Raw genomic sequence first — 14,079 nt, 5'->3', positions numbered from 1 at the left:
CCAATTAGCATGAGACTTTTACTATGAGTTTTCTAAAGACACTGCTATCAAGTGGAAATCAATCTTGTAGTTAGTTTCTCCATTCTCAGAACTGAAACATTTTCCAGACCAGATTGTATGGTAAAGAAACTACTATATCACTGAAATATATGGTTCTTGGAATGTACTAATTATGTTTCCACTGGCTGCAGCAATCTCAGGGGTACCCATTCTGACGTTCTGCTGATAGGATTATCAGCATTTCAGGTCAGAGTTTGAAAAACAATCCTTAGAGAATACATCTACATCCAAGGCTTTTTGTTCTGAACTTTGTCAAAGACCACTGTGACATTAGTGAAAGTGTTGTTTGTTCAAGAAAATGTTTGTCAGGACGATTGTGCCCTGAGAACTTCGGGGACAATCTAGAAAGGAAATTTCTGTACCACCCTTTGGCACATTGTCCCTGAAGGACCTCTGGATGCAATGTCACAGAACAGTGTGGTTCTGTGACATCTTTGGCCTGTAGATCCATGTTAACATTAAGAGATAATTTTCTTTGTGCTTTAGGTAAAATCTGTGTCTAGTGCAGAGGCAGCAGTAATGACATGACTACTAAGTGAGGCCAAATGAGCCTGCAGTATGCAGTGGCTTTCTCTACATATCTACATATCACATAGCTGGTGGTCAGAATTCAGCTGTGGACTGTTTTGATGGAAAGAAGTGTGATGTATCCAGAGGACAGTTTTTTTTTTTCCATCATCTCTTTTTACTGCAGGTGAATGAAACACAGTTTTTACTTTAATACAGTTTAAATTGGTTGTTATCATACTGATTTCAGCTGGACTAGTAGCAACAAGGAATTGTTAGTGGACATCTAAAAGGTATACTACTGGCAATTTTAATTTACAAATGGTCCAGTTAAGAATTTCGTATCAAGGAAAAGCTCCCATCAGGCTTCAGAGGAAACTGATCCTGAGCATCAGCACATCAGCATGTAGCCAGAAATGATGAAACTTGTCAAACATCCATATTCTGTGTATTGGAGAAACAATGACTTAAATCTAGAGAGAGATGTCTTATGTAGGAGGGCTGCTAGAGTTGCATCAACATGAGGTCGGCAGGTATTCTAAAAGCATCAGCATTAAGCTGACAGGAGACATTGCAGAAAATGATTTGAGGGGGTGGGATATAAGTAATAGCAAGGGAAAGAATTATTTAATAATTTAATTGAAATACAATAGACTCCTGAGGCAGTGAGAATTATGTGCATGGAGACTGGGATGCAGCAATAGGGTTTTTAGCCTGGTGGTTAGCACACTTACTTCATAGTCATAGTGACCATTTAAATTCCTTTAAATGAAGTTCAGAGCAGAGAAGAAAAAGCAACAGGGTAAATGTCCTGTTGGAGTTCATGGCAGAAGTGTTAACATCCCATTTTCCCTCTGTGTTCTAGAGCCCTGCCACCTCGCCGTTTCTTACATGACCAGTATCATACACCCTTTATTGCCAGTTTACTCCGTTTGGTCAGGCTATGTCTGCTCTTGGTTAGCTTAGATAAAGCAGCCAGATTTGGTTGTGAAAATACTGAATGTTAGTGTGCTCTGATTTATGGCTGCAAAGGCGTGAACTGCCAGCTTTGTGGGGAAGTAGGCACCAAGCAGAAATGGTTCCTGTATGTTTTCAAAACAGAAACACTTAGAACAGGTAATTTAAAAAGCTTAAATGTGTGAAAGTGTATGAAATATTGGAAAAAGGTGACAAAGGGGTAACAGTAGAGTCTCAGCAGATGTGGGTATGTGTAGCTTTGTTAAAAGTTCTTGATTTTTTCCAGCTAAGCATCTAACCCTGTCTCTTGCTCTGTTTCATGATGTCAGTCGTTTCATTTCCATAGTTTAAAAATCTAGTTTAGATTCCTCAGAGACATTTAGAACTATAACACTATAGCAGAGGGTAATAAATGGCTAATAAGATAATCCGCAGATATGAATGGTTTTCTAAATTGTGTACAGATTATGCTTATATACCTGCTTCAGCATGTTGTAGGGTGCTGGATCTTCCTCCTCACTTTGTTAACCAGAAGAATAGCATACAAACACTGACGCCTGAGCTGGACTTAAACCCTGCTACTTTTCTCATTTCTGTGCTGTGCATTGGGGTGATTTCTTCGGACTGAAACTGTACAATGTTAAGGCAACTTGGCAGAGCAGCAAAACAGACTGAGTTTGGGGACTTTGCAGAGCTGCTTGTTTTTGAGTTTTTATCATCTTGAAAGTTTAAATTCCATTCATCATAAAACTTGGTTAAGTTCTAAATTGTAGTGCAGTCTGTTTAGGTGTATCTTCTAATTGGTCTCATATAATCAGAAGTGAGTGAAGACTCTTTCAGTACTCATTTTTACATACTGGAGAAAGTATCCCAAGAATTTAGGAAGCTGTTTTTGCCCAGTTCTACTGAGGATAGCATACTGGTGAATAGTTGCTTTAAGCACATTAATGTATGGTTTGGTTGCTTACTTACTATTACAAAGATATTTTTTGTTCTGTATAGGATACCTGGAAATTATATCCTATTCCGTCATACTGTTAACCATGCAAACATCTAAACTTTGTGAACAACAGAGATGGAACAGCAGAGAGCGGTACTTGACATGTGTATCAACGTTCCAAATTAATCCTCAGCATCTATTTTAGAATATTTTAATAATATTTTAATAATATCCAAGTTTATTTTGATATAAAATCTCAAGATACTTGGATATTAAAAAAATAATAAAAATTACCTCAGTGCTTCTGTAGTAGTAACAATAAAAGCAAGAAACTGTGATTGAAATAATATTCACTCATCTTTGGATTGATTTTTCTTACAGGTATGTAATGATATTTTTGTATTTATGTGCTTGAGTTTGTTCTAAAGAGCACTACCAATAAGTGTTCAGAGGCCAAGAGTTGAATATACATAAAATGATTTTTTTAAGTCTTCCAAAGTGACCTCCTTCTATGCTTGCATTATTTTCTGCTCTCCAAGAATTTTCATTGGTTTTGTTCTCCTGGTTAGAAAGGAAATAAAGCTATGTGTGAAGAAGATAGCATTTTCTATGGAAAAAACATGTAGAATGACTTGGGCCGCACAAGAAGCTGCCTAGAGCAAGAAGGCTCAGCACTGAGCTCCGTGGGACTTGTCAGAACAGAAGTGCTGAGTGAGGCTTGGAGTGGTTTTAGCCCTCCCAGTTAAGTGCCATAGCTCACGCCTCACGAACAGGTCTGTGCACTAGAAGATTCACAGCCTAAAACAAAATGCCCCTCTCTGTGGTTTTAAAGAGTAAAACAAAGCAAATGGAGAAGCCTTAGCAATCAAAATACTTTCTATATAGCTGTGTAAATATTGGGTCACATTATAACTGGAGTAAGAACGTGAGAACGTGCAGGATTCTTCTCAGCTAGTTAGAGAAGAGAAAGAACTGGGGTCAGCTCTTTGCCACAAGGGCTGCTAATGCATAAACCCTCTGACTTCTACAAATCATCCCCAGAATCAGTGGTGGACTCCTCAGGCCTCCAGATGCTGAAACTTCTGAATGTGGTTGGGAGCGGATCTGTCCAGTGAGATTTTAGTGGATGTACAAAGCTCTTTAAGAGAGCGACGTCTGAAATAGCCATCCTGAAGTCATGCAGCCACTCACTTGGATTCTTTGTGGGGGAAGCAGTGATTTTCCCATTGGATCAAAAGAAGTTCTGTAGCCCCTAAATCCTTCCTAAATCCTTTTAGGGATCTGGTCCGTTCTCATTTAGTTTCATTATGTGCTTGGTGGCCACGGAATATTGAAAGGAAATTGGATATTATGGTGTCATAAAGAGTCTATAAATAACATGACAGTCTGTGTTATGATTCCAGGAGTTGTGCTGCAATTACCTGTGCTGCTTATTGTGTGGAGCAGGAAAAAGATGAATAGCTGTTGGGAGAGGAATTCAAGCACAGGGGTGATGCCACCACTGGCTAGCTAGCTAGCTATCCATATATCAACACTGTAAATATCTGCAGTTTTGTTTCCAGCTGCCAACTCATAACTAAAGATCCATCACGTGAAAATGCTTCATTCGGGGTGTATTCCTTACTGTATATTATTATCCCAAATTACAGACAGGATGAGAGAGCTTCCAGCACCTCTCAAGGGAAGTCCTGGATGGCTGAACTTAGCAAATGCTTGGACAACGGATTCAGCGCAGCTGGAATTTCACAGCGTATCTAAGTTGGTGGGGTAATTTAGGTCTCCCATTCTTTGACTCCAGTATTTTAGGGGTGTAGGGATTTTCTTGTTTCCAGACAGTTTGTATCCCCCTCACTGCTGGCCTCCTAAAGTGATGTAGTCCCACATAGAAATTCTACTTCCCCTTTTTTTCCCCGCCTTCAGAAAAAAAATGGAAACTAAAGTGATCGTACTGCTGCTTCTTAAGTCCCAAACAGTTTTTTCCCTCTCATTTTCAATACTTTTTCTTCTGTCTTCATGGAGATCCTAAAACTACTTACGTAACTTCATTTGTGATCCCAATTCACACTGGGATCAAACAGATCCCGAGTCTGTCAGCCCCTGCTGCTGCCCGCTCATCACCCTTGCTGAAAGGAAGCATTATGCCTTTCTTGGGTCCCAGCATCCCCGATATATGCTGTGTTTTCTTCTTCCAGCTCTTAGCTTGTTGGGATGCTTTGCAAATGTGAACACGAGTGAATAATCTATGCTTGATAGCATGTTAATGTCTGACAGTTGTATTATTTATTTCTAACAGTGAGCACTATGAATGTTTCTTGTGCCTTACTGATGATGTGTTGGTGCTACACCTTGTCTCAGGGATCATTTTTCTCCAGATGATGGAAGTCTTTTTCATCCAACACCATTAATGTGCTAAAAAAATAACAGGGCATAGGATGTTACAGCTTATTTTCTGTGCTTTTCTCAGCTGCGCGTGGCCGGGACAAAACCTCTTGGAAGCAAAGCTGAGTCCTGGGCGACCAGCCCCGGCCTGCGGTACGGCACGCTCCCCTGCAAAGCTCGAGCTGTTTGCACGGAGGTTGCCGCGCGCCCTCCCTCCCGCCCGCTGCTGCAGCTGCCCGCGGTGCCGGGATGCCCGCGTGTCGGGCGCCTGCAAGCAGCGCGGCCGCAGCCCAGGACCGTCCTGCCGCGAGGCGCGGCCCTTCCCGCCCGGCACCGCCGCCCCCCGCGCGAGCCCTCCCCGCGTGGCTGAAGGAAAGCTGCCTCCTTGTTTTTTTTTCGTCTTTTCTTCCGCTCTTTTGGAAAGGATCGGAGGGAAAACACCGCTGGTGTTGCAGGGGGTGGCACGCTGGCTGGTCGCTTCCGAAGCGGGGCTGATGTTACTTGGTGCCGCTGGTTGCATGGAGCCGCTTTTGTAAGTGTGGGGAGGGTGAGGTGGTGCGTGAAGTAGGAATGGTTGTTGCTCCGCGCCACTGAGGGGAGGGTGCTTCTCTAGTGGAGTGGGATTGCACTGCGGCATTGAAAAATACTTTCACACTTTTACGCAGACATTAAGGGTAAGAAATAATGAAACACTGGAATAGGTTCCCCAGGGAGGTGGTTGAGTAACCACCCCTGGATGTGTTTAAGAGCCGTTTGGATGTGGTGCTCAGAGATATGATTTAGCAGAGGGTTGTTAGAGTTAGGGTGCTATGGTTAGGTTGCTGTTGGACTTGATGATCTTTGAGGTCCTTTCCAACCTGAGCAATTCTATGATTCTATGATGCTCTTAGAAGTCTTCCGCAGTTGTTTTTGCTGACCGTTACATCTCTTTCTGGCAACTCTGAAATTGTTTCTCACTCTTAGGTGTGATGTAGCAGGGCTGCAGGTGCGTAGTTCCCCAAACACAAGAGCCCTTTCGCAAACTCCTTCTTATGTAAATGTTATAGAATCGTAGAGTCCTAGAATGGTTTTGATTGGAAGGGACCTTTAAGATCATGTAGTTCCACGCCTTGCTATAGGCAGGGACACATCCCTCTAGACCAGGTTGCTCAAAGCTATGTTAAATGTTAAATGAGAAGATACTGTACAATATAATTTTAAAGTAAACGGAGGGAACTGCTGGAATTGGATTGTGTCACGTGGTGCTCCTGAGCAGAAGATACGTTTTGAGGTTTAATTTGAATTATAGCTTTCCTTTCGCCATGTACTGCTTAAGCGTTACATGCATTCCTCTTGTTTTCCCCCACCTTAAAAGCTGGCTGTGTACCAGCTGAATATTGAAAAGCTTATGTAAAAGCTTTCCTGTTTCAGGGGATGTAAGCTGTTACTTTAAAACAAATAGGATTGGATTGTTTATATTGGGTCTTACATTATACGATCATTGTATTACAGTGCTTTGAATTATAAATATGTGGAGAAAGGCTGTTTCTGGGAAATATGATTTTGCAGCTGTTAGGCAAAAGTCTTTCTGTGTGTTTTTTGGGAGACTTGTTTGTTTGTTTGTTTTCTTTTTGAAGTAGAGAAAATAAGGGCTACACAATCTGGTCCTCTTTGTACATCTGGTTATCTCAGTGTGGTCCTCTGCCCTCAGACCAGGTGTGTGGTTCTTGCTTTTAATCACCTAGGGTAATATTCTTCCTTTCACTGCTGTTATCCTACCAGTCCAGTAATTTCTTTCCACAGCTGCTCATTATTAGAAGCTAAGGGTATATATGAGGACAAGAAGGACTGAAATGCAAGAGATTTCCAAAAATGCATTTTTCTATAGTTTTGAGCATAATTGCAATTATAAGTGATTCCGATAGTACAGGTCATAAGTCCCTAGCATTAAGTATGTTTTTATGATGGTAAGATTATGTTCTCAAACAGAAAAACACCTCAACATTGTGAGATAAATGAGTTTATTGCAACAATAGCTATGGTGTTAGCAGTGTTTTAGTGCTCAAGCAGTCCCATTCAAGGTTTATTTAATGGGGCTGCTATTGGTATAATTAGAAGTGATGCTGATTAATCTGATTTCATTCTCTGCTATGCATTCTGTATTATTTTTCTTGCAGTATGAGAATTATTCTCTTGTTCTTTCTTTTCCTGTGTAGGAGTTCATCATGGTCTCAAACCTGTTCAAATGCCTTTGAAGCAGCAGGTTGGAGCTGGGGGGGAGAAATCATCCATAGAGTTTCTAATTAACCAAAGGGTGTCTGTACCACAAAGATCCCTTTTTGTTATTTGGGAAGTGTTCTGCTACTAATTATTTTTCTTCCCTTTACGTAAAAGCTACTCAGTAAAGCACAGTGATGGGCTCTCTGTTGTACAATATTAGATTCTATTTCAAAAAGTATAATACAGCTGCTGTATCTGCTGAATCCAGGACTCTATTAAAGATGATTTATATTGTCTTTGGCAAGTACAATAAAGTAATACATCTCATATTCATTTCTTCACACACTCTAAAATTTTGCCTTTTCTTTACTGTATTATTTTACACTAGTGAGTTAACAGGAATAATTCCTAAGATTTTATTGAAAAGTATCTTAAAACAAAATAAGTATTTACTTATAAGAAGAGTTTTCATTATTTTAACCGTCATTAACGTTACGCTGTCCTCAACATGTAAGCTTTTACTGTCACCCAGACAGAAATAGATGAATTATTTCTATACCTTAATTTCAAATTTGCTGTTGATGCTTTTTGAACATTTTGATACAGTTCTTCTGATACTGTGTTGAAAAGCTTCGTATCATACCTGGGAGAAAAGAAATGAAACTACAGTTAAGCAGTAGTTGCAAGTTAATTGGTTGTATGTAACAGCTGCCCCATTGATGATGATGGTTTACAGCTTCTAGCTGCTTTATGAATTTACAGTCACTGCAGCTAGTATGAAGTGCTTTATGTGAAGTCATCCAAGAGATAAGTTACTCGGTGCGCTCAATGTGTATTTGAGCATATGTGGGCACCTCTGATAGCTTATTTATTTATTTATTTATTTAGTAGATTGTTATCCATCATTGGAAAGTCCTTGACAAGGAATTATGGGGACATTGTTTAAAGAAGTGTAGGGTTTTAACCAGCTAGGAGTACTAATTGTATTCTTCAAGGCAGGTGGCATCATTGAATATTTTTCTTTGAATGGCTTCTTTGTGCAATTTTGTGGTACTGTGACTCTTTTGGCTACTGTTACTAATTCCTTATACTTTGTCAGAGTGAAGAAAATACCAGCACAACATCTTTCACCTCAGAGTTCTTTTATGTGTTGTTCCATACTGAATGTCACTCATGAAAAAGGTGCTTTCACTTCCTCTGGTAGCAGAAAAGCATATACCTCTGACAGTGTGGTTCGAAAGGTTCCTCTGAGACAAAGACAGGGAGAGGGTTTTAATAACCATATTTTTTCTGTTTTGGTTTTATGTAATGTCACTTTGTTATCCTCAACTTCTTTTAAGTGTTTCTAAAAACACCAAAATAAATATATAATATTTCAGGTGTTTTTCTCAGTAGAATTATTTGTACTCCAATTGGGAGATTTTGTCTGAAGGATTTCTGGCAGTGTCTTTAAAGAATATTTGGGTATTTTCTATTTCAGGTCATTTCTATTCATTATTTGTAATGTTTTGGTTTCAGGTTCTGATGAATACCTATTATTGTGTGCAAAAGGTGATCTTGGTTTATTCAGTTGTTCTGAATGAGAAGAAATTTTAATTATTTTATGTAATGATTATGACATAGTTTAGAAACATCCAGATTTCAGCAGATGATTCTCTATGTCAGAAGTTCATAGGAACTAGCATTTTTTTTCTTTCTGACAACTGTGGTCTGTAGTACGACGTTTTCTTTATAAATAAATTATTGCCTATTAAATTCTCATTTTTTTCTTTCCGGAAGATCTGATTACAACTCTTATCTTGCAGTTTTACAAGTATATACTGCTTTAAAATTTAAAAATAAGATTTTCAGCTCATGCGCTGTTATTTCCAGCACAACTGAGCAGGAATGCATATGGGGCTTTATGTCTGCATCCTTAGACTGGCTGCAATGTGGTCTCAAGAGTGTTTTGAATTGGCCTCAACAACTTAGTTAACAGGGTGAAGTCCTCTTGGGCTGGAGGGAAAAAAGGCAGAGGTTTGGGGTATCCTCTTGACTCTTGGCCCACCATATTAAGAATTGCCAGTTGCATAAATTAGAGGCAAACATGACTCAAGATGTCCTATAGTCCATCTGTCTGTCCTTTGAGAGTCATACTTGGATTAAAATGTCAGTATTATGCAGTACTGTGTAAACTGTCACTCATAATGCCTTCTGCAGGAAGCCCTTAGACTGCTAGAGTAGTTCTGATAATATGGGTGCCTTCTGCAAGTGTTTGGTTCTAATGTTCACTTCTAAATCAGCATTGCTGGTAATGACAAAGGAACTGAAAACATTATTATTCAACCTTCTCCTTCCAGAGCACTCTTGAAAACATGACTGTCTTTGATAGTCTTAAAAGCACTGCTAACTCTTCTACTTTGTGAGCACTGGCAAAAACAATCTCAGCTGCCCCAGCACCTCTAGAAGAGGCTAACAGAAGCAATGCTGTCTGAAAGCAGGTGTGTAATCTGGTTTAGGTTTGTTCAATTGCTCCTGTAAAAATCATCTATTCTTAGTGATGAGTTTTGGCTGGATGAATATTATAGAGTTCTGAGGCTTTTAGAAAACATAAAACTGGATATGGCATTTCAATAACTGTTTACAAAAGCAACCATCCATAATGAAGTACATACATATATCAGAACAATTTTAAGAAGGCATTCATCATAATTATGAATAGGAAGATCTCAGCAAAACCACTGCAGTGCATGATTTGCATTCTTACAGTTCTGCATCCTTAATGAAATTTTCCTTGGCCAAACACTGGAAGAATGCAAATTCATCTCATGATTTTTAAAGAAATAGAGTGCAGCTCTGCCTGAAGCTGCAGAGAAGACCTTTTAGCATCCCTAAGCTGTTTTCTTAAAAGAGGTGCTCATAGTATTGCTGTGGTTAAATGCTACAGCTTTGCTGAAATTCATAATGTAGAACTGAGTTATTTGTAGGAGTTAATCTGTTTTAATTTTTTCCCAGGTAAGCTTGGGCACACTGGCATATGACACAGTTGGTTTTGTTGACTGTGTTTTATTTTTGTAGTCATTACTAGAAATCCAGTGTAGGTGCATCAGGGGAACTGTATATACACTCACTCTTGCAAGGAAAGTTCAGGATAGATACACCTAAAGAAACAGTTTTTTAAGTGTGATGTACGCAAGGATTTGAAAGAGTCTAACTCCAGACTACTGTAGTAATGAGACCGAAATCTCTTCTCATTTTGCACTAATAACAAACTGTAGAATACCTTAGCAGAATTTGACTAGGTATTTCACAGACCCTCCATGCACTTTGTGTAAGATCTACCAATAATTCTTGCAGGATGAAAGTGATAAAAGTGTATGCTTTATATTCAACAGCAGCTGAAGAGGCTTAATGTGGGACCTAATTATTTCCTCCAGCTGTGACTAAGCAGCCCGTTAGAAACAGCTGCTGTGAGAGACAGTGTGGGCAGCAGTTGTGTGATACAGGTGAGGGAAGCTTCAAAAAGACAAAAATAGCCATTCAGTAGTGGCAGGAACAGCGTGGGCAAATAGCAAAGGCAGGAAGAAGTGCTCCTCAATTATTGAACGTGAATGGGGGTCTATAATTAAAGGTTCATTTCTCCTCTGTCATAGGGAATGAGATGAGGTTGCTGCAGAACTAATGGGCCAAGGATTCCTGTGGCTGGGGACTGCAGAGATGTGCTATGCACGTGGTCCCTTTGCTGTTTGGATTGTGATTTTAGTAACTACATTTTTTACCCCATATTTCAGGCCCACTACCACTGGATAGGAAGACAGGTGATCAAGTGATATCTACAGTAACTGTAGCAGGTTTCACCACAAGGATTCTGTTGCGCTTGAAACCTTATCCTTTCTGGGTGATGTCAAGGCTCCGCAGAGCATACTCAGAAGAACATCGTAAAGGTATGTGATTCTGAGAATGTCTGTCAACCAGTGAAACATGGACAAATGTATGCATTTGGAGAGCTGTAGAGGGGGAGGCTGCATAGGCAGTTAACCTGATCCACTACACAGATCTCTGCATCTTGTAGAGCATTAGGGAGAAGGTATTAGTGACGTTGCATACTGCGTACTAATCAGAGCAAATAGGAAGCCTATGGTGTATGTTTGCTGCAGTCTCTATTTCCCTGTAAACTTTACAGGTTTGTGAAGCTTTGTTGTGCATTGTCATTATACTCCTAGAAGCCTCCCTTTCTTGAAAAAACAAAAAAGATTTTGTATACGTTCTGATCAGTATCTTGTTGGTTGCTGAGGCTACAGCTTCTGGTGTCATAGAAAGAGAGAATGACAGGAAGATTTTCACTGCATAAATTGGTGATACATCTATTAAAGACTGAGACAAAATAGAAGGCTTTTCATTTTAACCTGTCCTCCCAAACCTGCTGAAGGCTGCAAATACCGAGTATGCTTTCAGAAAGGGTAGATAGGCTGGATGCATCCTTTGGTTTGGCAAAAGCGTTCGCATTTCCTATGGCTTCTGTAAGGTGCATCAGAGAGGTGGTATCTAGGCTCTTCCATAGAAAAGACATGGCTTAAAGTATATGAGGATTGACCATGCTAAAAGATCTGTTTTATCTACATAATCTGAACAGGGTTCTGCCACATGTTTTATGACCGTAGTAAGTGCTATTAAATGGCTTAGTTGAATATCATACATACTGTCTTTGTAATGTATGTCTGAATTTCACGTCAGGTCCATGCTACAGAGTAAGTCTACAAAATCACCTAATCATTTTTTATGTGAATAATAAATGACAAGATAAATGCTTTTTAGAAGAATGAAATGTATGTATCATGTAAAGGAGATTCTCCTACGCAAGATTATGGATTAGATAATACAAAAGGAATATTTTATTATTTCTGGGTATGAGGTTGTTAAACAGATACTTCTGCAGTAACTTTCCATGTTCAGTTTGTGCACTACACTATACCGCCTCATGTTTAGTTCCCCTGTGCCTCAGCAAGAGTGAGGAGAAGTACGTTTGAGGAAAGTACTTTGGACAGAAGGATATTAATGATCTGATGTATATATGTCGCCTTGCCATCATTGGTGTGCTCTTTAAAGCTCTGATATACAGCTTAGCAAATGTGGAAAAACTGTTCAGTCTTTGCAGAATCATATTGCTTTCATGTCAGCTGGGGCTTGACATTCTAACGGTGAAACACATTTATGAACACACATCTAGAAATACCAACTGTGTCCCATCGCCTTAATTTTAAGGGCTTGACTGTCAAAACAAGAAAAATCTGAGTAAATGTAAACTATCGAAAAAAAAATCACGTTGGCAAAGTTTTCCTGTATTTAACAAACTGCTCTTCCATTGCATTTATTGATTCTACCATTCTCTTCATCTATTACTAAATCTAGGCTGAAAGATGAGAGGGAAATAAAAACAGAGAGACAGGGAAATGAACCAAGTTGTTTCTCGCTGAAGGGAATGATAGGGCTCTCAGTGACTTTGTTGGGTGCATCTCCCTTTGTGCTTTGCTTTGAATCAGGAGCATGACTTTGAAGCACATTTGATTGCAACCCTTTACTGTGCTTTGGTTCACATTATAAAATAATTTTAGAGGCATAGATTGAGTTCCTTTTGTACTAGATAGAATTGGAGGACACAATCCAGAAGTGCACTAATGCACAGAAACTCAATTGAGTGTTCAGACCATGGAATGAGAGAAAAGCTAATCTAAATTAAAAAAATCTGTATAACAGATGTGAATGTGGATGTGAAGTTCTATGCTTTGTTGTTTCATTTAATTAGTCTTCTGTTAGGTCACGACATTTGCAAATACAGGTGTGACCAGTGAATCCAGGATTGGCCTGTGTGTTGTTCTGAAAGGCACTATGCTCACTGGTGCTTTATTGCCTTCCTGAAAAAACAATGAGTTGGGATTGTTTACAGAAATTGGGAGCAATGCAATTCAGGTTTAATTTGAAATTGAAGCCATCAGTAGGAAGGAAATACCTGAAATTAATTTAACATTGTGGTTCAACTTCTTAGCTTAAAAATCTTGTTGATTATAGCGTAGAGCAGGAATGTCCAGCCCATGGGTCACGTGCAGTCCTGGTCAGCTAGTAACATGGCCCCACAGGCTCATAAACTTAACATTGTTATATGATTTTTAGCAATAGTTTTTATGAGCTGATAGCATGTAGCTCAAGTGTGGACTGCATAGGCAACAATGGGACCTGTGGACAGGGCAGTGCATGGCTTACTCCACCTCTTGTTACCTGCCTCACGCTTTCAGTTGAATTGAATCCCATGTGTATTACACGTGACATGCACTTGGCAAATCAAACACAGTGATTACTGGTAATAATACTTCAGCCTACCAACATGCACGTATGTCTGTATACCTGTGGCTTTTTGGTTTTATTTTTTGTTACTGAACAGACATGCAAGTTTTCTTGTTATTTAACTTAGGTTTGTGTTATTTTATAAAAGAATTTAGTAAGGTAATAAGCCTGCTTGTGCAGGCTTTTAGGAGCACAGTATGCAGGCTCTGGTTCATGGTTCATAACAAAAATGCACAGCTAATGGTGGTGGCTGTTGAAAACTAGAGTTCTGTAGCTGAGCATTTGCTCTATCAGTTAGCATTATTGTGCTCTTTCTGCGGAAATAAATAGGAGGCATCACTTTTGGTGTGACTTGTGTACATAAAGTATATTACATATTTCATACATGGCCCAAGAAAACTCCTCTTCACTCAGTGTGACCCAGAGAGTCCAAAACATTGGATTTCCATGATTTAGAGGGTTCTTGTGTGGCATTGTTATTACCGAGTGCTGTCAGTATGCTTGATTGGTTAAAATGTAAACATCTTGGAGAAGATCGCGTTTCAGTATACGTGTCTGCAGAGCCAACCAACTTACCACCACCATGAATCATAAATATTCTGCTTATAGTTAAGTAGATAGATTGTATTCACATTCTTTCTGATACTGTAGTATTATACCTTTTCAAGCTCCATTAGTTATTGGTGGGATTTCTAAATGAAAAGTTTAGTAATTGGGCA

At 39.4% G+C, this 14,079-nt stretch overlaps 1 long non-coding RNA gene across 2 annotated transcripts in view; it reads left to right on the top strand.

Moving 5' to 3' along the window:
• The window catches only part of LOC101748440, a 183,336-nt gene that overhangs the window by 54,788 nt on the left and 114,469 nt on the right, over positions 1-14,079 (top strand). For both annotated transcript variants that reach the window (XR_006939541.1, XR_003075912.2), the window contains exon 4: positions 10,813-10,965. This is a non-coding gene — a long non-coding RNA (uncharacterized LOC101748440). The remainder of the gene's footprint in view (positions 1-10,812; positions 10,966-14,079) is intronic.

The sequence above is a fragment of the Gallus gallus genome, chromosome 6 (assembly GCF_016699485.2).
Source record: "Gallus gallus isolate bGalGal1 chromosome 6, bGalGal1.mat.broiler.GRCg7b, whole genome shotgun sequence".
NCBI lineage: Eukaryota > Metazoa > Chordata > Aves > Galliformes > Phasianidae > Gallus > Gallus gallus.
The sequence above is the reverse complement of the archived record's forward strand: the minus strand, read 5'-3'. Positions and strand labels throughout refer to the sequence as shown.